The sequence below is a fragment of the Protopterus annectens genome, chromosome 7.part1, assembly GCF_019279795.1.
Source record: "Protopterus annectens isolate FY-2018-M chromosome 7.part1, PAN1.0, whole genome shotgun sequence".
NCBI classification, from domain to species: Eukaryota; Metazoa; Chordata; order Ceratodontiformes; family Protopteridae; genus Protopterus; species Protopterus annectens.
Genome location: NC_056740.1, coordinates 449,287,695 through 449,311,337, shown reverse-complemented (window position 1 = coordinate 449,311,337; position 23,643 = coordinate 449,287,695).

The following is a 23,643-nucleotide window of genomic DNA, read 5'->3' as shown; positions in this document are numbered from 1 at the left end:
ATTTGCACATTTGACATTAAACTACATATTTGAAGCAAAAATGTCATTAAATTTGAAATATACATTTGCAGTTTAGGAAAGATTTCTTCACTCCGATAACAGAAGTGAGGAACTCCTGTTCTTATTATATAATTCGTGAGGTGTTAGTGTGTTGTAATATTATGTTGAATAAAGTACATTATCAGCGTAGAAGTTTGTTTCAGTGGAAAAAAGGTTGTGTAGCTGTAGTTATTTGGCCATAAAACCTTAGGAGTGTGTGGTGTAGGTGAGATTAATGTATCTTTAATTGGGATGTATAATCTTGTTGTGGGGTAGATATAGTGAGATACCTGGTAAGGTAAAGGAAATGTGAGTTTTGTGAAAGAGAAGAGAACGCTGACATCTGTGCAGTCACTGAGACGTGGTTTAAAGCCACAGAGAGCACACTAACAGTATAAGGTTATAATGCCTATCCAACATACATGACATATTTGATGATTATAAACAAAACACACACACAAAAAGTTCTCCTGGGAAGAAAGTGTGGTAGAACATGTATGAATTTCCAATGTTGTAGGGAAAAAGTCAGCATTATTAGTCACATCATTGCCAGCATGAACCATTCAAACAGTGTTAAATACAGTATGTTTTACATAGACATTCCAGTTGTTCATGCACTTGGTGGTGATGCCGTCTGGCCTAGGAATGGGCAGAAGGACACGGTATTAATGGAGGACAACAACAAGAGTGACACCAATGTCATGTTTCAAAGATGGGTAACAGCACCCCACTGACAGACGTCTGTTGTTGTGAGTCAGTGCGTTGCACTGCTAATCCTGTAATGGGAAAGTAGAGAGAGAGTGAGACAACACAGTCATGTATTCAGCTAACAGGATACTGACAGCATGACATACACAACACAGTAACAGGGGCTGCAGATACGTGACACACATTGTACCTGTTATACCTGTATGCCCCTGTGTAGAAAAGCAGTGACATTAATGTCATGTAAAACAGGTCTGCTACACATTTCTGTAACTTATGAGTAACATACATGGTCTCTCTGAACTTAAACCTGCAAGGCTTGGGCCCCCAATGGATGCACCTGTAGTGTACAACGTACCTGCATGGCTTGGGCCCCCACTGGATGTTCCTGCAGTGTACAAAGTACCTGCATGGTGTAGGCCCTGACTGGATGCTCCTGTAGTGTACAAAGTACCTGCATGGCTTGGGCCCCTCACTGGATGTACCTGTAGTGTACAATGTACCTGCATGGCTTGGGCCCCCACTGGATGTACCTGTAGTGTACAAAGTGCCTGCATAGTGTAGGCCCTCACTGGATGCACCTGTAGTGTACAAAGTACCTGCATGATGTAGGCCCTGACTGGATGATTCTGTAGTGTACAACATACCTGCATGGCTTGGGCCCTAACTGGATGTACCTGTAGCGTACAATGTTAGGAAAATATCAATATGACAGTAAACAGCAGTGCCATGACATGAGGCTAAGGAATAACAGGTAGTGGTCACAGTAGCACAGTATGGAAACACTGACCTGCCATTCCTTAGTGTTGTGCAGAAGTATATGTATCTGTAAAAATTAATGCAGACAGCATTACACATGCTGATTGCACTGTTCTGTCTGTACTGTAGTTGTATGAGTAAATGTCATTAAACTTACGTTCATCATCATCACCCTGTGTGGATCTGTGTGCACGATTCATTACATTATGCTCATTGTCATCACCCTGTGTGGATCTGTGTGCATGATTCATTACATTATGCTCATTGTCATCACCCTGTGTGGATCTGTGTGCACGATTCATTACATTATGCTTATTGTCATCACCCTGTGTGGATCTGTGTGCACGATTCATTACATTATGGTCATTGTCATCACCCTGTGTGGATCTGTGTGCACGATTCATTACATTATGGTCATTGTCATCACCCTGTGTGGATCTGTGTGCACGATTCATTACATTATGCTCATTGTCATCACCCTGTGTGGATTTGTGTGCACGATTCATTACATTATGCTCATCGTAATCACCCTGTGTGGATCTGTGTGCACGATTCATTACATTATGCTCATTGTCATCACCCTGTGTGGATCTGTGTGCATGATTCATTACATTATGCTCATCGTCATCACCCTGTGTGGATCTGTGTGCACGATTCATTACATTATGATCATTGTCATCACCCTGTGTGGATCTGTGTGTACGATTCATTACATTATGGTCATTGTCATCACCCTGTGTGGATCTGTGTGTACGATTCATTACATTATGGTCATTGTCATCACCCTGTGTGAATCTGTGTGCACGATTCATTACATTATGCTCATTGTCATCACCCTGTGTGGATCTGTGTGCACGATTCATTACATTATGCTTATTGTCATCACCCTGTGTGGATCTGTGTGCACGATTCATTATAATATGCTCTTCTACCTGTGTGGATCTGTGTGCACAATTCATTACATTATGCTCATCGTCATCACCCTGTGTGGATCTGTGTGCACAATTCATTACATTATGTTCATTGTCATCACCCTGTGTGGATCTGTGTGCACAGTTCAGTCATCACCCTGTGTGGATCTGTGTGCACGATTCATTACATTATGCTCTTCTACCTGTGTGGATCTGTGTGCACAATTCATTACATTATGCTCATTGTCATCACCCTGTGTGGATCTGTGTGCACGATTCATTACATTATGCTCATTGTCATCACCCTGTGTGGATCTGTGTGCACGATTCATTACATTATGCTCATTGTCATCACCCTGTGTGGATCTGTGTGCACGATTCATTACATTATGCTCAATGTCATCACCCTGTGTGGAGCTGTGTGCACAATTCATTACATTCAATCTCATTTCTCTGAATTTCATTTCACCCGTGCACACAAAAGAACATATTAAGACTTTTGTTAAGAAATACCAATGAAGAAACATCCATAACAGTAAAAGAACATAGTATTAAGACATTTGTTAAGAAATACCAGTGAAGAAATATCTTTAACAGGAAAAGAACATAGTACATATGGATAATGTTGGAATCCATAGGTTTCTGTACTCACACCACAGAGTGTACAGAATTACCCTTAAGACATACGGATGATCCATAAATCTGCCTTAATGTACTGCTCATTTTTGCTATGTAAATCTGTCTATACAACTGCATATGAGAAATTACGGCATGTCTTTAATGAAAATGACAACACCTGTATGCATGAAGGTAAATCTGACATCACTCCAGTAAGTTACAACCATTTCTCTTAAAACATAAATTTTTAATTAAAAATAAATCTAAACAGGTGCCTTTGAAAATGAGTAATTTTAATGGATGTAAAATTCTCCAAAACAGAAATGCTAGCAGGTACCAATTTACCTTATCAGTTACCTCTGACTCAGGTATGACTGAAAGTAGCAGCACCTAACGTGTACCCATCTTTAAGTACCATTTGTGCCGTACATGCTTAATGAGCTTCATTCAATTTCAAGTTGTTTGAAACCCATTTGCACATGTTTGAGTAAATTGTCTAAATTTGGTGTAACACCCAGTTGCACTGCGCAAGTACCCAGTAGGTATCGATAAATGGTGCCTTGTGTGGCACATACCAGTTACCTTCCGATGATCTGATAACATGACATAAGCAGATCTGATAACATGACCTAAGCACCACTTTAAAGTACTGTTTTCACTACATTTACAGATCAAACCACTGATACCTATGAACTGAATGGGACCTCAGTGAGCATTTTATAATGTTTGCATTTTCCATTGGAGTATTGAGATGGCTGTTTCCAGGAGGCTAGGGCATGTCAGAGTGCCCAGTTATGTGGAGGAGGAGGCCACCCATATGCTGACCATCTATGCTGGAATGGAGCATTGGATGAGAGCCAGGCCAAAGAACTTCACAATGACAGACATTTGGAACTAGATTGTGAAGGAGCATTAATGCATATGGGGATCTATCAGACTGGAGTGTAGATTCACCACAGTTATGATGATCTGCATCAGAGTGATGTGGATGAGGTTCATCGGAGAGTCGCTGAGGTGCAGAGACAGCTGGTGGATACCTACAGTAAGAGTCACAGTCCTGTGTACAGCTGATCATTCTTCTAGAATTTAGACATATAGCTGTGTCCCATATATATATATATATATATATATATATATATATATATATATATATATATATATATATATATATGAGATAGATGGCCTTTATAACCATTAAGTAGCTGTTCTGACAATTAGCTCATCTGGATAATTAAGAAGGACATGGTGACTGCTCTCCAAATAACTTGCTCACTAAAGCAATTATATAAGTCAGCACTAAAATATTAAAAGCACTACACCCTCACAAACTCCGCTTGAGTACCTCGTTCCCCATTGGCCCTTTTTTTTCAGTTATAAAGGAATTCCCAATACTATTCTAGCATGTCCAAAGGTCAGTTGTCAATCTCCTCTCCGGTCCAGCTGGTGAATCTCAGAATCTGGAGACAATGTTACAACTGCCTCATGTACACAGACAACCCTCTCCTCCTCCCAACAAATTCCAACACATGTGAGAGATGCAACTATATAGCCATACTGGAGGCTAAGCTCTCTCAATTCAGTACTGGCAAAACCAGTCAGGAGGAGAAGGAAACCACACTCACTACAATTCCAATCTCATATAGAGCTACCACGACAGCAAACCAAACACATAAACACACAAAAACATACTCAGAGGCTCTAAATAAAAATCTGCCTAAGCAGCAGAGACCTCCAAAGCAGACACCCAAGCAACCGCTACCCCAAAACAAAACTCGTGCAACACATAGCTCACAAAGCCAGTGTGCCAAACAGTCACAGCCGTTAAGGCTAAACAACACACCTGATACACTTGTAATAGGTGACTCTATCGTCAGGCACACTGACGTCCCGCTCACCAGGCTGAACAAGGAGAAGGTCATGGTGAGCTGCCTGTCGGGTGCTAGGATCCGCCACATAACACAAGCACTCAGGTCACTTCAAGGCAAATACAAATATGACTCAGTCATTGTCCATGCTGGTGTGAATGACCTGAGACGTACCTCCCTGGACTACATGAAAAGAGACATAGAGGAGCTCTCTGAGCATGTAGCCCAGGCCGGTATGACCCTGACCTTGAGTAGCATCTTACCCTCACCAAGAATGATGCCACAATATGAAGACAAGATGATCAATTTCAACAATTGGCTTAAGTATTGGTGTCATTAAAGGGGATCCAATGCCTGTCAGCCTGGGATGACATGCTCGACAAGCCACGATGCTTTGCTAGGGACGGCTTGCACCTGTCACCCCTGGGCTTTTGGATATTGGCAAAGGCTCTTGCTACCCCCATAGTGCCTTTTTTAGGCAAGGCTCAAAAGACAAACCCACCTCCATAGGTATCACAAGGGATAAGAAACTAAGAGTAATGCTACTCAATAACAGAAGTCTAAACCTCAAGATGCACGCACTCGAAACTCTCCTTAGCATGGAGAACATCAATATCTGTGCAGTAACAGAAACCTGGTTCAAGGCTCCCGAGAGCACCCCAGCACTACCAGGTTATACCTCATACCATGCTTTTCAGCCCCAAAACTTGGACCGTACTACAAAAGGAGGGGGAGTATCAATATTCGTCAAAGATACCCACACCTCCAGGTTGGTGGCACAGCATGAAGAATCAGAGACTATCCATGTGCAATTAACAGTGGGTAAAACTGCCTTCCAGTTTATAGCCTGCTACAGATCACCCTCCTAAACCCAGGAACCCCACTCGGCCTTCCTGAGAACACTGGAAAATATGAAGGTCTCTCCAAACACCATTATATTGGGTGACTTCAACTACCCAAACATGGACTGGGAGCATTACTGTAGCTCCAACACCCTAGCCCAAAGGTTCCTAGAATTTATAAACTCAAATGCTATGGAACAACTTGTTACCACTCTCACAAGAGGGGAAAACATACTGGACTTGATCATCACCAACATGGGGACTCTATGCTCCAGACCAGTAGTGTATCCCTCACTGGTTAAGATCAGACCATAAACTAATCTCACTGGATATTCACATCCCGACTCCACCCCCTGCCCTGAAAACCACAATGAAAAACTTCTCTAAAGCAAATTTCACACTCCTCAAAACCGAGGTGGAATCCTTCAAAGCCCCCGGGCCTGTGAAAAATATGGCCCAGACTGCAGAATCCTTTATAAACGCATTCTATGAACACCTTCAGGAATGCATGGATCATGCAATCCCAAATAAAACCAAGACCCAATTCTCCAAAGGCAGACATCCTGTCTGGTGGACCCCAGCCATAAACAAACTATATAATAGAAGGAGGAAGCTACTACATGATAGAGAAAAATCCCAAAAAGGGAAGGCATCTCTGATCAGTATTAGCAAAAAACTACAGGCACTCATAAAATCGTCTAAGGCCAGCTTCGAGAGAAAAATTGCACAGGACACTAAGGATAATCAAAAGGCTTTCTTTAGTTATGTTAGGAACCTGGGTGGGAATTCCCAGATATGCTCAGAATTAGTACAAAATGAAAAAAAATACACCAAACCCACAGACATTGCCAACATCCTAGCTGACAGGTTCAGCGCAAACTTCTACCCCCCTCCCCACAAAAAGGGCAAAAATTTATCCCAGCAGAGTGCTGCCCCCCTGACATCTCAGATGCTCAGGTAAGAGCTGCCCTCTCCAAAGCATAAAACACAGCATCAATGGGACCAGACGGTGCCCCGGGCTGCGTCCTACATGAAATCCAAGAAGAGCTATACCCAAACATAAAACTACTGTTCAATCTCAGCCTTACTACAGAATATGTACCCAAAGAGTGGCGTACAACAACAGTGGTCCCTCTCCACAAAGGTGGTGCCTCAATGGATCCTGGAAACTATCGCCCCATAAGCCTGACTAGCTTGGTTTGCAAAGCTATGGAAAGGATCATCATGGACCTCATAAATAAAGATATTGGGGACCTACAGGCACTGGATCCTACCCAGTTCGGCTTTGTTAAGGGCAGATCCTGCCTCTTAAACCTGGTTGATTTCTTTGAAACAGTCACCAAGGCCATTGACGAGGGGAAGGTGGTCCACACAGCCTACCTGGACCTCACAAAAGCCTTCGATACAATACCCCACTCGGGCATTATACATAAGCTCACCAGCTTAAATATAAACCCCTATGTCACTAGATGGGTTACAAACTGGCTCAAGGACAGAACCCACAAGGTTAGAATTGCTGGAGCCATGTCAGACTCCAAACCAGTTACAAGTGGTGTCCCCCAACGCTCAGTCCTGGGACCTCTCTTGTTCGGTATATATTTCTCGGAGGTACAGGCCAACACGGAAGGACTGTGGCTGACTAAGTTCACAAATGACTGCAAACTGGGCACCATAATCGACTCTCCAGCCGACACAAGCATCCTCCAAAAGGGCCTCATAGAAACAGACAACTGGTGCCAGAGCCATGGCCTCAAGCTGAACGCCAAAAAGTGTATAGTCATCCTCTTTGGCAAAAACAAAGTGCCCACAAATTACCACATAGGTGGTAATCCATTAAGTACAGAAGAAGTAATTAGGGACCTGGGGACCCAAGTTGATAGCAATCTCTCATTTGACAATCATGTGGCCAAAGTGGTTAGAAAACATTTTTATATAGCCCACCTAATCATGAAGGGATTCACATCTAGATCAGGGGAGGTCATCGTGCCTCTTTACTCATCCCTCATCAGGCCCATAATTGAGTACAATGCCCCTTTTGGGATGTACCTTACCAGACACCTGCAGCAACTGGAAAGACCCCAAAAGTACCTCACCAAGAGGATCATAGGGCTCAAACAGATGCCATATGCTGCCCGGTTAAAGAAACTCCAGCTCTACTCAGTGGCATACCACCTGCTCAGAGGCAATTTGTGCCTGATGTATAAAGCCATGTCCAACCTGGAATTAATGGACATGCTGCACCTCAGAAAATCCAAATCCCATCAAGCTACGCGCTCAAGAGACTTGAACCTCAGCACTGAAATAAATAGGACATGCTGGAGGGACAGATTCATAACCCAGAGGCTCCCTTCACTCTGGAATAAAATCCCAGTCCAGGTTAGGCAGAGTCCCTCATTGACTCTCTTCAAGAGGAATCTTGATGAGTGGATGGGAGATAGTAGGTTTATCCCGGGTATCACTTCTGTGTCACTGTTAGACAGAGGCACAGTATACTAACCTTGAAAAGGGCATATCAAAATTAATTTAGAATGGGTAGCGAAAGCCAAACACACTCTGGCTAGGGCAGATAGCCTAGTATGAACCTATGAACCTATATGATTCCCATGCAGTTCATTTATTTACTTATGCTTATAATATAAATAATTTTTAACTTTGTAGCTGTACATCTGCTTTCTAACATATAACGGCATAATTTCACAGATCGACTGTACCCGTGCATCACTGATGCCTATAGCGCATAGACCACTGATGAAGACGGATTTCATTGTTATCCATTATATTATAACATTATCCCCTACTGTAGGACTATATTTCTGAGTAGTAACTCAAAAATAACTTTTTACTTCATTCCTCCTAATAAAGTGAATATTCTTGCTATAGTCCCGTTTGTTTAAACCAAGACAAATGCCTGTCCAACTGATTATCCATATGTTTCAGTTATGTGTTGATAGCTGTTATTTCTTTAGAGTATAATGGCCAATAAGTCTCAGAAGTTTCCATATTCATCAATTGTCCACAGGAATTTGAATAAACACAGGTAGTACCAGTTTAAAAATGTGTGGGGCCTGTAAGGGAACTGGCTATCATATCTGCATTTTGGCATGCTGTGTGTTCAAATCCCCACAGGGGAAACATGTCATTAAATTATCTTGGTTTACTTCACACATATTAGTTACATATAGAAGAATATTTAACTTACTGTTATTAACGTTTATTTTGTGCATGGTTACGAATAACTCGGTTATTCATTGAATTCCTAATAATATACTTGTGATCCATAATGGTGTGTTAACAGCAGCTCCTTAAGTGCAGGGTTACTTAAGCTTGCTACAGACTGTACTATGTCTGTCAAAGTTTTGTGGTATTATTTTCAAATGTACTATGAAATGTTTTATCATCAGTTATTAAATTTATTTCAAAAACATGCCATCCTTATCTTTTGAAGGAGTGAGGTGAGCAGACTTACAGTTGAAATGCATGTATGTATCTGCTTTGTGACGTCCTCCCACATACCTTACTGTGTCCCTGATGTACAGCAGCTTTTATGGTTCAGTTAGCAGAAGCTGTATGATACATGACACTGTCCCACTGTCTGAGGAATGCAGGTTCAGTTAGCAGATGGTGTATGATACATGACACTGTCCCACTGTCTGAGGAATGCAGGTTCAGTTAGCAGATGCTGTATGATACATGACACTGTCCCACTGTCTGAGGAATGCAGGTTCAGTTAGCAGATGGTGTATGATACATGACACTGTCCCACTGTCTGAGGAATGCAGGTTCAGTTAGCAGATGCTGTATGATACATGACACTGTCCCACTGTCTGAGGAATGCAGGTTCAGTTAGCAGATGGTGTATGATACATGACACTGTCCCACTGTCTGAGGAATGCAGGTTCAGTTAGCAGATGCTGTATGATACATGACACTGTCCCACTGTCTGAGGAATGCAGGTTCAGTTAGCAGATGCTGTATGATACATGACACTGTCCCACTGTCTGAGGAATGCAGGTTCAGTTAACAGATGGTGTATGATACATGACACTGTCCCACTGTCTGAGGAATGCAGGTTCAGTTAGCAGATGGTGTATGATACATGACACTGTCCCACTGTCTGAGGAATGCAGGTTCAGTTAGCAGATGCTGTATGATACATGACACTGTCCCACTGTCTGAGGAATGCAGGTTCAGTTAGCAGATGCTGTATGATACATGACACTGTCCCACTGTCTGAGGAATGCAGGTTCAGTTAGCAGATGCTGTATAATACATGACACTGTCCCACTGTCTGAGGAATGCAGGTTCAGTTAGCAGATGCTGTATGATACATGACACTGTCCCACTGTCTGAGGAATGCAGGTTCAGTTAGCAGATGGTGTATGATACATGACACTGTCCCACTGTTTGAGGAATGCAGGTTCAGTTAGCAGATGCTGTATGATACATGACACTGTCCCACTGTTTGAGGAATGCAGGTTCAGTTAGCAGATGGTGTATGATTCATGACACTGTCCCACTGTCTGAGGAATGCAGGTTCAGTTAGCAGATGCTGTATGATACATGACACTGTCCCACTGTCTGAGGAATGCAGGTTCAGTTAGCAGATGGTGTATGATACATGACACTGTCCCACTGTCTGAGGAATGCAGGTTCAGTTAGCAGATGGTGTATGATACATGACACTGTCCCACTGTCTGAGGAATGCAGGTTCAGTTAGCAGATGCTGTATGATACATGACACTGTCCCACTGTCTGAGGAATGCAGGTTCAGTTAGCAGATGCTGTATGATACATGACACTGTCCCACTGTCTGAGGAATGCAGGTTCAGTTAGCAGATGGTGTATGATACATGACACTGTCCCACTGTCTGAGGAATGCAGGTTCAGTTAGCAGATGCTGTATGATACATGACACTGTCCCACTGTCTGAGGAATGCAGGTTCAGTTAGCAGATGGTGTATGATACATGACACTGTCCCACTGTCTGAGGAATGCAGGTTCAGTTAGCAGATGCTGTATGATACATGACACTGTCCCACTGTCTGAGGAATGCAGGTTCAGTTAGCAGATGCTGTATGATACATGACACTGTCCCACTGTCTGAGGAATGCAGGTTCAGTTAACAGATGGTGTATGATACATGACACTGTCCCACTGTCTGAGGAATGCAGGTTCAGTTAGCAGATGGTGTATGATACATGACACTGTCCCACTGTCTGAGGAATGCAGGTTCAGTTAGCAGATGCTGTATGATACATGACACTGTCCCACTGTCTGAGGAATGCAGGTTCAGTTAGCAGATGCTGTATGATACATGACACTGTCCCACTGTCTGAGGAATGCAGGTTCAGTTAGCAGATGCTGTATAATACATGACACTGTCCCACTGTCTGAGGAATGCAGGTTCAGTTAGCAGATGCTGTATGATACATGACACTGTCCCACTGTCTGAGGAATGCAGGTTCAGTTAGCAGATGGTGTATGATACATGACACTGTCCCACTGTTTGAGGAATGCAGGTTCAGTTAGCAGATGCTGTATGATACATGACACTGTCCCACTGTTTGAGGAATGCAGGTTCAGTTAGCAGATGGTGTATGATTCATGACACTGTCCCACTGTCTGAGGAATGCAGGTTCAGTTAGCAGATGCTGTATGATACATGACACTGTCCCACTGTCTGAGGAATGCAGGTTCAGTTAGCAGATGGTGTATGATACATGACACTGTCCCACTGTCTGAGGAATGCAGGTTCAGTTAGCAGATGGTGTATGATACATGACACTGTCCCACTGTCTGAGGAATGCAGGTTCAGTTAGCAGATGCTGTATGATACATGACACTGTCCCACTGTCTGAGGAATGCAGGTTCAGTTAGCAGATGCTGTATGATACATGACACTGTCCCACTGTCTGAAGAATGCAGGTTCAGTTAGCAGATGCTGTATGATACATGACACTGTCCCACTGTCTGAGGAATGCAGGTTCAGTTAGCAGATGCTGTATGATACATGACACTGTCCCACTGTCTGAGGAATGCAGGTTCAGTTAGCAGATGGTGTATGATACATGACACTGTCCCACTGTCTGAGGAATGCAGGTTCAGTTAGCAGATGGTGTATGATACATGACACTGTCCCACTGTCTGAGGAATGCAGGTTCAGTTAGCAGATGGTGTATGATACATGACACTGTCCCACTGTATGAGGAATGCAGGTTCAGTTAGCAGATGGTGTATGATACATGACACTGTCCCATTGTCTGAGGAATGCAGGTTCAGTTAGCAGATGCTGTATGATACATGACACTGTCCCACTGTCTGAGGAATGCAGGTTCAGTTAGCAGATGGTGTATGATACATGACACTGTCCCACTGTCTGAGGAATGCAGGTTCAGTTAGCAGATGCTGTATGATACATGACACTGTCCCACTGTCTGAGGAATGCAGGTTCAGTTAGCAGATGCTGTATGATACATGACACTGTCCCACTGTCTGAGGAATGCAGGTTCAGTTAGCAGATGGTGTATGGTACATGACACTGTCCCACTGTCTGAGGAATACAGGTTCAGTTAGCAGATGGTGTATGATACATGACACTGTCCCACTGTCTGAGGAATGCAGGTTCAGTTAGCAGATGGTGTATGATACATGACACTGTCCCACTGTCTGAGGAATGCAGGTTCTGTTAGCAGATGGTGTATGATACATGACACTGTCCCACTGTCTGAGGAATGCAGGTTCAGTTAGCAGATGGTGTATGATACATGACACTGTCCCACTGTCTGAGGAATGCAGGTTCAGTTAGCAGAAGCTGTATGATACATGACACTGTCCCACTGTCTGAGGAATGCAGGTTCAGTTAGCAGATGGTGTATGGTACATGACACTGTCCCACTGTCTGAGGAATACAGGTTCAGTTAGCAGATGGTGTATGATACATGACACTGTCCCACTGTCTGAGGAATGCAGGTTCAGTTAGCAGATGGTGTATGATACATGACACTGTCCCACTGTCTGAGGAATGCAGGTTCTGTTAGCAGATGGTGTATGATACATGACACTGTCCCACTGTCTGAGGAATGCAGGTTCAGTTAGCAGATGGTGTATGATACATGACACTGTCCCACTGTCTGAGGAATGCAGGTTCAGTTAGCAGAAGCTGTATGATACATGACACTGTCCCACTGTCTGAGGAATGCAGGTTCAGTTAGCAGATGGTGTATGATACATGACACTGTCCCACTGTCTGAGGAATGCAGGTTCAGTTAGCAGATGGTGTATGATACATGACACTGTCCCACTGTCTGAGGAATGCAGGTTCAGTTAGCAGATGCTGTATGATACATGACACTGTCCCACTGTCTGAGGAATGCAGGTTCAGTTAGCAGATGGTGTATGATACATGACACTGTCCCACTGTCTGAGGAATGCAGGTTCAGTTAGCAGATGGTGTATGATACATGACACTGTCCCACTGTCTGAGGAATGCAGGTTCAGTTAGCAGATGGTGTATGATACATGACACTGTCCCACTGTCTGAGGAATGCAGGTTCAGTTAGCAGATGCTGTATGATACATGACACTGTCCCACTGTCTGAGGAATGCAGGTTCAGTTAGCAGATGGTGTATGATACATGACACTGTCCCACTGTCTGAGGAATGCAGGTTCAGTTAGCAGATGCTGTATGATACATGACACTGTCCCACTGTCTGAGGAATGCAGGTTCAGTTAGCAGATGGTGTATGATACATGACACTGTCCCACTGTCTGAGGAATGCAGGTTCAGTTAGCAGATGGTGTATGATACATGACACTGTCCCACTGTCTGAGGAATGCAGGTTCAGTTAGCAGATGCTGTATGATACATGACACTGTCCCACTGTCTGAGGAATGCAGGTTCAGTTAGCAGATGCTGTATGATACATGACACTGTCCCACTGTCTGAAGAATGCAGGTTCAGTTAGCAGATGCTGTATGATACATGACACTGTCCCACTGTCTGAGGAATGCAGGTTCAGTTAGCAGATGCTGTATGATACATGACACTGTCCCACTGTCTGAGGAATGCAGGTTCAGTTAGCAGATGGTGTATGATACATGACACTGTCCCACTGTCTGAGGAATGCAGGTTCAGTTAGCAGATGGTGTATGATACATGACACTGTCCCACTGTCTGAGGAATGCAGGTTCAGTTAGCAGATGGTGTATGATACATGACACTGTCCCACTGTATGAGGAATGCAGGTTCAGTTAGCAGATGGTGTATGATACATGACACTGTCCCATTGTCTGAGGAATGCAGGTTCAGTTAGCAGATGCTGTATGATACATGACACTGTCCCACTGTCTGAGGAATGCAGGTTCAGTTAGCAGATGCTGTATGATACATGACACTGTCCCACTGTCTGAGGAATGCAGGTTCAGTTAGCAGATGCTGTATGATACATGACACTGTCCCACTGTCTGAGGAATGCAGGTTCAGTTAGCAGATGCTGTATGATACATGACACTGTCCCACTGTCTGAGGAATGCAGGTTCAGTTAGCAGATGCTGTATGATACATGACACTGTCCCACTGTCTGAGGAATGCAGGTTCAGTTAGCAGATGCTGTATGATACATGACAGTGTCCCACTGTCTGAGGAATGCAGGTTCAGTTAGCAGATGGTGTATGATACATGACACTGTCCCACTGTCTGAGGAATGCAGGTTCAGTTAGCAGATGCTGTATGATACATGACACTCTCCCACTGTCTGAGGAATGCAGGTTCAGTTAGCAGATGGTGTATGATACATGACACTGTCCCACTGTCTGAGGAATGCAGGTTCAGTTAGCAGATGCTGTATGATACATGACACTGTCCCACTGTCTGAGGAATGCAGGTTCAGTTAGCAGATGGTGTATGATACATGACACTGTCCCACTGTATGAGGAATGCAGGTTCAGTTAGCAGATGGTGTATGATACATGACACTGTCCCATTGTCTGAGGAATGCAGGTTCAGTTAGCAGATGCTGTATGATACATGACACTGTCCCACTGTCTGAGGAATGCAGGTTCAGTTAGCAGATGCTGTATGATACATGACACTGTCCCACTGTCTGAGGAATGCAGGTTCAGTTAGCAGATGGTGTATGATACATGACACTGTCCCACTGTCTGAGGAATGCAGGTTCAGTTAGCAGATGCTGTATGATACATGACACTGTCCCACTGTCTGAGGAATGCAGGTTCAGTTAGCAGATGGTGTATGATACATGACACTGTCCCACTGTCTGAGGAATGCAGGTTCAGTTAGCAGATGCTGTATGATACATGACACTGTCCCACTGTCTGAGGAATGCAGGTTCAGTTAGCAGATGCTGTATGATACATGACACTGTCCCACTGTCTGAGGAATGCAGGTTCAGTTAGCAGATGGTGTATGATACATGACACTGTCCCACTGTCTGAGGAATGCAGGTTCAGTTAGCAGATGCTGTATGATACATGACACTGTCCCACTGTCTGAGGAATGCAGGTTCAGTTAGCAGATGGTGTATGACACATGGCACTGTCCCACTGTCTGAGGAATGCAGGTTCAGTTAGCAGATGGTGTATGATACATGACACTGTCCCACTGTCTGAGGAATGCAGGTTCAGTTAGCAGATGGTGTATGATACATGACACTGTCCCACTGTCTGAGGAATGCAGGTTCAGTTAGCAGATGGTGTATGATACATGACACTGTCCCACTGTCTGAGGAATGCAGGTTCAGTTAGCAGATGCTGTATGATACATGACACTGTCCCACTGTCTGAGGAATGCAGGTTCAGTTAGCAGATGCTGTATGATACATGACACTGTCCCACTGTCTGAGGAATGCAGGTTCAGTTAGCAGATGGTGTATGATACATGACACTGTCCCACTGTCTGAGGAATGCAGGTTCAGTTAGCAGATGGTGTATGATACATGACACTGTCCCACTGTCTGAGGAATGCAGGTTCAGTTAGCAGATGGTGTATGATACATGACACTGTCCCACTGTCTGAGGAATGCAGGTTCAGTTAGCAGATGGTGTATGATACATGACACTGTCCCACTGTCTGAGGAATGCAGGTTCTGTTAGCAGATGGTGTATGATACATGACACTGTCCCACTGTCTGAGGAATGCAGGTTCAGTTAGCAGATGGTGTATGATACATGACACTGTCCCACTGTCTGAGGAATGCAGGTTCAGTTAGCAGAAGCTGTATGATACATGACACTTTCCCACTGTCTGAGGAATGCAGGCTCAGTTAGCAGATGCTGTATGATACATGACACTGTCCCACTGTCTGAGGAATGCAGGTTCCGTTAGCAGATGCTGTATGATACATGACACTGTCCCACTGTCTGAGGAATGCAGGTTCAGTTAGCAGATGGTGTATGATACATGACACTGTCCCACTGTCTGAGGAATGCAGGTTCAGTTAGCAGATGGTGTATGATACATGACACTGTCCCACTGTCTGAGGAATGCAGGTTCAGTTAACAGATGGTGTATGATACATGACACTGTCCCACTGTCTGAGGAATGCAGGTTCAGTTAGCAGATGCTGTATGATACATGACACTGTCCCACTGTCTGAGGAATGCAGGTTCAGTTAACAGATGGTGTATGATACATGACACTGTCCCACTGTCTGAGGAATGCAGGTTCAGTTAGCAGATGGTGTATGTTACATGACACTGTCCCACTGTCTGAGGAATGCAGGTTCAGTTAGCAGATGCTGTATGATACATGACACTGTCCCACTGTCTGAGGAATGCAGGTTCAGTTAACAGATGGTGTATGATACATGACACTGTCCCACTGTCTGAGGAATGCAGGTTCAGTTAGCAGATGCTGTATGATACATGACACTGTCCCACTGTCTGAGGAATGCAGGTTCAGTTAGCAGATGGTGTATGATACATGACACTGTCCCACTGTCTGAGGAATGCAGGTTCAGTTAGCAGATGCTGTATGATACATGACACTGTCCCACTGTCTGAGGAATGCAGGTTCAGTTAGCAGATGCTGTATGATACATGACACTGTCCCACTGTCTGAGGAATGCAGGTTCAGTTAGCAGATGCTGTATGATACATGACACTGTCCCACTGTCTGAGGAATGCAGGTTCAGTTAGCAGATGCTGTATGATACATGACACTGTCCCACTGTCTGAAGAATGCAGGTTCAGTTAGCAGATGCTGTATGATACATGACACTGTCCCACTGTCTGAGGAATGCAGGTTCAGTTAGCAGATGGTGTATGATACATGACACTGTCCCACTGTCTGAGGAATGCAGGTTCAGTTAGCAGATGGTGTATGATACATGACACTGTCCCACTGTCTGAGGAATGCAGGTTCAGTTAGCAGATGGTGTATGATACATGACACTGTCCCACTGTCTGAGGAATGCAGGTTCAGTTAACAGATGGTGTATGATACATGACACTGTCCCACTGTCTGAGGAATGCAGGTTCAGTTAGCAGATGCTGTATGATACATGACACTGTCCCACTGTCTGAGGAATGCAGGTTCAGTTAGCAGATGGTGTATGATACATGACACTGTCCCACTGTCTGGGGAATGCAGGTTCAGTTAGCAGATGGTGTATGATACATGACACTGTCCCACTGTCTGAGGAATGCAGGTTCAGTTAGCAGATGCTGTATGATACATGACACTGTCCCACTGTCTGAGGAATGCAGGTTCAGTTAGCAGATGGTGTATGATACATGACACTGTCCCACTGTCTGAGGAATGCAGGTTCAGTTAGCAGATGGTGTATGATACATGACACTGTCCCACTGTCTGAGGAATGCAGGTTCAGTTAGCAGATGCTGTATGATACATGACACTGTCCCACTGTCTGAGGAATGCAGGTTCAGTTAGCAGATGGTGTATGATACATGACACTGTCCCACTGTCTGAGGAATGCAGGTTCAGTTAGCAGATGGTGTATGATACATGACACTGTCCCACTGTCTGAGGAATGCAGGTTCAGTTAGCAGATGGTGTATGATACATGACACTGTCCCACTGTCTGAGGAATGCAGGTTCAGTTAGCAGATGGTGTATGATACATGACACTGTCCCACTGTCTGAGGAATGCAGGTTCAGTTAACAGATGGTGTATGATACATGACACTGTCCCACTGTCTGAGGAATGCAGGTTCAGTTAGCAGATGCTGTATGATACATGACACTGTCCCACTGTCTGAGGAATGCAGGTTCAGTTAGCAGATGCTGTATGATACATGACACTGTCCCACTGTCTGAGGAATGCAGGTTCTGTTAACAGAAGCCAACTTCATGCTTCTTAAGACAGAAGTGGTGAACTTCATGACACCCATGGACAATACAGTTACAACTGCTGAATCCTACACAAAAGCTCTCTATAAGCACTTACACGATTGCATGGATCATGCTATCCCAAACAGAACCAAGACACTATCCTCCAAAAAAAGAAATCCAATCCGGTGGTCCCCTGACATAAATAAACTGTACAACAGAAGGAAGAAACTGTTGCAAAAGAGAGTAAAATCCCATGAGTGGAGGAGCTCCCTGGTCAGCCTCAGTAAGAAGCTGAGATCCCTTATAAGATCCTCCAAAGCTAGCTATGAAAACAAAATCGCCACTAAATCCAAGGACAACCACAAAGCATTCTATAGCTGTGTCAAGAATCTAGATGGGAACACCCAGATCTGCTCTGAGTTATAGCACAAAGACACGAAAATTACAGAACCAACTGATATTGCCAACATCCTGGCAGATAGGTTCAGTGATAACTTTATCCTCCTCTCACCCCCTAAAGGGCCCATATCTATACAGGAAGAATGCAGAGTCCCTGTAATCACAACTACGCAGGTAAAAGCTGCACTCTCTAAAGCCAAAAACACAGCGTCCATGGGACCGGACAACATCTCAAGCTGCATTTTACACGAACTTCAGAACGAATTGGCTCCCCACTTAAGCATCATGTTCAATAATACCTCGCATCAGGCTTTGTGCCCACTGAATGGTGCACATCAACAGTTATCCCACTCCACAAAGGGGGAGCCGTCGCTGATCCCGGTAACTATCGACCTATTAGCCTGACGAGCCTGGTCTGCAAGGCCATGGAACATCATGGAACTCATAAACAAAGACATTGGCAACCTCCAAACTCTGGATCCCACCCAGTTCGGGTTTATGAAAGGCAGATCATGCCTCCTGAACCTGATCCTCTTCTTTGAGGCAGTCACCAAAGCCGTGGATGAGGGTAAGGTGGTATATACAGCCTATCTTGACCTCGCCAAGGCTTTCGACACTATCCCCCATTCTGGAATTATAGCTAAACTTACTAAACTAGGTATAAATCCCTATGTCACAAGATGGGTTGCCAACTGGCTCACTGACAGAACTCACACTGTAAAAGTTGCAGACTCCAAGTCTGACCTCAAAACAGTGACAAGTGGAGTACCACAGGGTTCTGTTCTGGGACCTCTCCTGTTTGGTATCTACTTCTCTGAAGTACAGGCTAACACAGAAGGCCTCTGGCGAATGAAGTTTGCAGATGACTGCAAACTAGGAGCCATAGTCAAGTCCCCAAATGATGTGGACATCCTACAGAAGGTCCTCACTGAGACAGGTGCCTGGTGTCAGAGCCATGGCCTCAAGCTCAGTGCCAAAAAGTGCCGTATCATCCTCTTTGGTAAAAACTCTGTACCCATGAACTACCACATAGGCAGCAATCTACTTAACACCGAATGCATGATAAGAGATCTTGGGACCCAGGTGGACAGTAGTCTCTCCTTTGATAATCCCATCACCACAGTAGTCAGGAAGTCCTTCTACATGGCACACCTCATCATAAAAGGGTTCTCATCCAGGAAAAAAGAGGTCATTGTTCCCCTCTACCCGTCACTCATTAGACCCATTATAGAGTACAATGCCCCTTTTGGAATGTACCTCACAAGACATCTGCAGCAGCTGGAAAGGCCACAGAAGTACCTCACAAAGAGGATTACTGGCCTCAAACAAATGCCCTACATTGACCGCCTCAAAAAACTCCAGCTTTAATCTGTAGCATATTGCCTACTCTGAGGTGATCTTTGCCTAACATATAAAGCTAAGTTAAACCCAGAGCTGTTGGACATGCTACACCTAAAGAAATCCCAATCCCTCCAAGCTACACACTCTAGGGACCTAAACCTTGACACCACAATAAACAGGACATGCTGGAGGGATAGATTCCTGTCCCAGAGACCTCCTATACTCTGGAACAAGCTATCCATCTATGTCAAGCAAAGTTCTTCATTAACACTCTTCAAGAAAAATCTTGATGAGTGGATGGGAAATAGGAAATACACCCCGGGGATCACTTCTGTGTCTCTGCTCGACAGTGGCACAGGAAAATAACTTTCTTGGGTGGCGTAAGCCATGGAACCTTGCTGGCTAGGCCCTTGGGCTGATAGTCTAGTACATACCTATGAACCTATGAACCTATGAACCTATGACACTGTCCCACTATCTGAGGAATGCAGGTTCAGTTAGCAGATGCTGTATGATACATGACACTGTCCCACTGTATGAGGAATGCAGGTTCAGTTAGCAGATGCTGTATGATACATGACACTATCCCACTGTCTGAGGAATGCATGTTTTCCATTGCTGTTAATGTTTCTGACCGCAGAGCTGACATGAATGCATCCTTGCTAAGTATTTACCTACATGCCCAGCACGTGTTCACTTTTTTGAAATCCTAAGCCAGGGTCCATATAAGTGGACTATCCCCCATCCAGGTGATGCCATAACAGAAAGTCTTTTCACTACATTCACAATGTATGTTTTCAGTTAACGTGTTAGCTAAGCAGGTAAGTGTCAAGATTATAGGTGGGATGCACATTATAGTTGCAGGTTTGAAACGTATGTTCTCTAATCTGTGTTCAACTATGTACAAAGATGTAAAGGTTTGTGTGTAACCTTGCAAAATGCATATAGTGATTATCTGATGTTCTTCAGAAGAAATTGTTTTATAACCTGGTCTGATAAATATATCCCTGTTATTTGTTGCATGCATCATTCATAGTTGTTTTATAACCTGGTCTGATAAATATATCCCTGTTATTTGTTGCATGCATCATTCATAGTTGTTTTATAACCTGGTCTGATAAATATATCCCTGTTATTTGTTGCATGCATCATTCATAGTTGTTTTATAACCTGGTCTGATAAATATATCCCTGTTATTTGTTGCATGCATCATTCATAGTTGTTTTATAACCTGGTCTGATAAATATATCCCTGTTATTTGTTGCATGCATCATTCATAGTTGTTTTATAACCTGGTCTGATAAATATATCCCTGTTATTTGTTGCATGCATCATTCATAGTTGTTTTATAACCTGGTCTGATAAATATATCCCTGTTATTTGTTGCATGCATCATTCATAGTTGTTTTATAACCTGGTCTGATAAATATATCCCTGTTATTTGTTGCATGCATCATTCATAGTTGTTTTATAACCTGGTCTGATAAATATATCCCTGTTATTTGTTGCATGCATCATTCATAGTTGTTTTATAACCTGGTCTGATAAATATATCCCTGTTATTTGTTGCATGCATCATTCATAGTTGTTTTATAACCTGGTCTGATAAATATATCCCTGTTATTTGTTGCATGCATCATTCATAGTTGTTTTATAACCTGGTCTGATAAATATATCCCTGTTATTTGTTGCATGCATCATTCATAGTTGTTTTATAACCTGGTCTGATAAATATATCCCTGTTATTTGTTGCATGCATCATTCATAGTTGTTTTATAACCTGGTCTGATAAATATATCCCTGTTGTTTGTTGCATGCATCATTCATAGTTGTTTTATAACCTGGTCTGATAAATATATCCCTGTTATTTGTTGCATGCATCATTCATAGTTGTTTTATAACCTGGTCTGATAAATATATCCCTGTTATTTGTTGCATGCATCATTCATAGTTGTTTTATAACCTGGTCTGATAAATATATCCCTGTTATTTGTTGCATGCATCATTCATAGTTGTTTTATAACCTGGTCTGATAAATATATCCCTGTTATTTGTTGCATGCATCATTCATAGTTGTTTTATAACCTGGTCTGATAAATATATCCCTGTTATTTGTTGCATGCATCATTCATAGTTGTTTTATAACCTGGTCTGATAAATATATCCCTGTTATTTGTTGCATGCATCATTCATAGTTGTTTTATAACCTGGTCTGATAAATATATCCCTGTTATTTGTTGCATGCATCATTCATAGTTGTTTTATAACCTGGTCTGATAAATATATCCCTGTTATTTGTTGCATGCATCATTCATAGTTGTTTTATAACCTGGTCTGATAAATATATCCCTGTTATTTGTTGCATGCATCATTCATAGTTGTTTTATAACCTGGTCTGATAAATATATCCCTGTTATTTGTTGCATGCATCATTCATAGTTGTTTTATAACCTGGTCTGATAAATATATCCCTGTTATTTGTTGCATGCATCATTCATAGTTGTTTTATAACCTGGTCTGATAAATATATCCCTGTTATTTGTTGCATGCATCATTCATAGTTGTTTTATAACCTGGTCTGATAAATATATCCCTGTTATTTGTTGCATGCATCATTCATAGTTGTTTTATAACCTGGTCTGATAAATATATCCCTGTTATTTGTTGCATGCATCATTCATAGTTGTTTTATAACCTGGTCTGATAAATATATCCCTGTTATTTGTTGCATGCATCATTCATAGTTGTTTTATAACCTGGTCTGATAAATATATCCCTGTTGTTTGTTGCATGCATCATTCATAGTTGTTTTATAACCTGGTCTGATAAATATATCCCTGTTATTTGTTGCATGCATCATTCATAGTTGTTTTATAACCTGGTCTGATAAATATATCCCTGTTATTTGTTGCATGCATCATTCATAGTTGTTTTATAACCTGGTCTGATAAATATATCCCTGTTATTTGTTGCATGCATCATTCATAGTTGTTTTATAACCTGGTCTGATAAATATATCCCTGTTATTTGTTGCATGCATCATTCATAGTTGTTTTATAACCTGGTCTGATAAATATATCCCTGTTATTTGTTGCATGCATCATTCATAGTTGTTTTATAACCTGGTCTGATAAATATATCCCTGTTATTTGTTGCATGCATCATTCATAGTTGTTTTATAACCTGGTCTGATAAATATATCCCTGTTATTTGTTGCATGCATCATTCATAGTTGTTTTATAACCTGGTCTGATAAATATATCCCTGTTATTTGTTGCATGCATCATTCATAGTTGTTTTATAACCTGGTCTGATAAATATATCCCTGTTATTTGTTGCATGCATCATTCATAGTTGTTTTATAACCTGGTCTGATAAATATATCCCTGTTATTTGTTGCATGCATCATTCATAGTTGTTTTATAACCTGGTCTGATAAATATATCCCTGTTATTTGTTGCATGCATCATTCATAGTTGTTTTATAACCTGGTCTGATAAATATATCCCTGTTATTTGTTGCATGCATCATTCATAGTTGTTTTATAACCTGGTCTGATAAATATATCCCTGTTATTTGTTGCATGCATCATTCATAGTTGTTTTATAACCTGGTCTGATAAATATATCCCTGTTATTTGTTGCATGCATCATTCATAGTTGTTTTATAACCTGGTCTGATAAATATATCCGTTATTTGTTGCATGCATCATTCATAGTTGCTCTTTTCTTTTTTCAGGTGAGGAAGACGGGACTAGAAATTGTGCCTTGTGCATTAAGTGGATGAACAAGCTTGAGGAGCAGCAGGGAGAGGGAGGTGTGTTGATTATTTTTTCATTTTTGTTAAATGAAAT